At 74.5% G+C, this 2,500-nt stretch overlaps 1 non-coding gene across 1 annotated transcript; it reads right to left on the bottom strand.

Annotated features, from left to right (window-relative positions):
- Positions 1-292: 292 nt before the first annotated feature.
- LOC138735310 (5.8S ribosomal RNA) lies at positions 293-445 on the bottom strand. The gene has a single exon (XR_011339703.1). It is a non-coding gene; the product is annotated as a 5.8S ribosomal RNA (ribosomal RNA).
- Positions 446-2,500: the final 2,055 nt, after the last annotated feature.

Raw genomic sequence — 2,500 nt, forward strand, 5'->3', positions numbered from 1 at the left:
CCCACCCGCAGACAGCCGCCCGCGCGGGGAGGCCGGGGGCGAGGCCCGCGCCTCGACCCCCGACTTCTCTCACCTCTCTCCCCCCACTCCGGAGGGACGAGCTCCACGCAGCGGGTGCTCCAGGAGCGGGGAGCTTCGGAGCGCTCCCCGAGTCTCGATTTAGGGGGACGAAGGCCCAAGGAAGCGGGGCCTGCGAGGCTCCCCAGCCGCGCCGCCGTCACCGCCGCCCCACCCCGCCGCATCACGCAGACGGGGAGAAAGCGGGCGGCTCGGCCGGCGATTGATCGTCACGCGACGCTCAGACAGGCGTAGCCCCGGGAGGAACCCGGGGCCGCAAGTGCGTTCGAAGTGTCGATGATCAATGTGTCCTGCAATTCACATTAATTCTCGCAGCTAGCTGCGTTCTTCATCGACGCACGAGCCGAGTGATCCACCGCTAAGAGTTGTCTGAGTTTCGGCACCGCCCCGCGCGCGCGGAGGGGCCGGGACCGTTCACCGGGAAGCGGCCCCTTTCACGTTGAGGACTGCGACACCGCCCGACCTTCCCGCTCCACCCGCGCGGAGGGGACGCGACGGCGAAGCCTCGCCCCAGCTGACCGTACGAGCACACACAAGGAGAAGGGGAAAAAAAAGGCACGCTCCGAACAGCAAGGAAAGGCAGGGAGCCCGCGCTCCTCCGCCGCGACAGCCCTCCCCCCGTCCCCGCCGCCGGGAACGGGAGGGAAACGGAAAGCCCTCGCTCGCTTCGGAGGCGGCCCAGGCGCCCAGGCTCGGTCCGGCCTCCACGCGGAGGCCGCAGCACCAGGCTCGGCCACGCCAGCTGCCACGCCTCGGTCGGGTGAAAGACCTCCACACAGGCTGCGCCGCCACTGCGACTTAAGCCGGGCTCTCGCTCACTCCCTCCCCGGGGCTCACGCCCCACCGGCACCTCGAGCCGGATGGCTTCCCACCGACACCGCCGGGGGCGGCTGCCCCCTCGGCCCCGGAACCGCGGCACCGCCACTTCTCGCCTCGACCCCTCCCGCGGGTGCACACCGGACAGAAGGCGCGACGGGCGCTCAGCCGGGGACAGCGCCCGCTCTCCCCGTCTCCACCGGGAGACCGGGCGTGGAACGCCCCCGGCTTGCCCGCCCGCCCCCCGGCACGGCCGGGGAGGGCGACGTGGAAGCGACGGGCAGGGTCCCGGCGCCGGGACGCAGCCCACACACCTCAGCAGGCGGCGAGCACCCCTCCGGCCGAGCGGCACCGCCGGACGCTCACCGGGGTGTGGGGCAAGGGAACGACAGAGCCGCAGCGCTGAGCAGCACTGCGACGGAGGCACTGCGGGCCACCCGTTCCCCCGCGCCTTGGCGCGGGAGGGCCGGTGCGGCCCACCCGGCAAAGCCCCCACCGCGGGGACCTGCCGGCCCACCGGCGTCGGGGGAGCCCGCGCTCCCTCGCCGGGGTGGGAAGGTTTGTTTCCCGATCCGAGGCGGGCAGGCCAGACGCGGCCGGCCGGCGCCGCGGCAGCGCTCTCCACCGAAGACCGGACCGCGGGGAGGGGGGGGCAGGGGACGCCCCTCCCCGGCAACGGTACTCGAGCCCGCGGGGGGGGCGAGCGCAGTAGCCGGCGGCCACTCAGGGGGCTAGCAGGGAGAGACTCCCTTCCCCTTAAGGCGACGCCGGGGTCCCGCACACCCGCACGACACCGCGAGCGGCACCGCGCCGCCCGGGTCTTTAAACCTCCGCCCGGCCCCGGCGCGGCCCCTTCCCGCCCCTGAAAGGAAGCGGGGCGAGTCCACGCCGAAGCTCGGACGCTAGGTACCTGGCCCTGGGGTGAGGGAAACGATCTGAAGGCCCCGCGGAGGTGCCTCCCCCGCTGCCACCCTCGGGGGAGCGTCCGCCCACGGGGGCGCGCCCGACATCCGACACCATCACCTTCGGCCTGCCTGCCCGGGGCCCGGGGTTTCCCTCAGCGACCCGGTGCTGCGCCCAGGAGGAGGGCCGGGGCTTGGGCCGCCCCCGCCGGCGCGGGACACGGAACCGGCTCGGAGAACCTTCAACAGCCCGGGGTGGCAATGGCGGCTGGCCGCCACCGCGCACCAGCCCGGAACGTGCCCGGAGGGCCTCGCCCCGCGACGCCGCGGGACAGGGTGTGCGTTGGGGGGCAGGAAATCCGGGGAGGCGCCGCCGCCTCCCCTGACCCAGAAGCGCCGTCCCGTCTTGCCACCGCCACTCCTGCCGCGGGCCCCCGCATCACCGCAGCTCACCACCTTCTCCCGCACTCCTCCCGTCACGAGCGGGACCTCGGGTCGGCGGAGGAGCTCACCGTGCTCCGAGAACCGGCAGCCCCCACGATTCTCGCACGCTGCCGCGCCCGTGCTCTGACCGAGACGACCTTTCCCCACCTCGGGCCGGGGGGGAGTCGGTCCGCGTGTCCTCTAGCCTCGGGGGGCGAGGCAAAGCGGACAGCGGCCTCCCCCACCCCGCGGTTCCCGGGGAGGCGGACGCCGGCCGGCGC

This window comes from Phaenicophaeus curvirostris, unplaced genomic scaffold (genome assembly GCF_032191515.1).
Source record: "Phaenicophaeus curvirostris isolate KB17595 unplaced genomic scaffold, BPBGC_Pcur_1.0 scaffold_689, whole genome shotgun sequence".
In the NCBI taxonomy this organism is placed as follows: domain Eukaryota; kingdom Metazoa; phylum Chordata; class Aves; order Cuculiformes; family Cuculidae; genus Phaenicophaeus; species Phaenicophaeus curvirostris.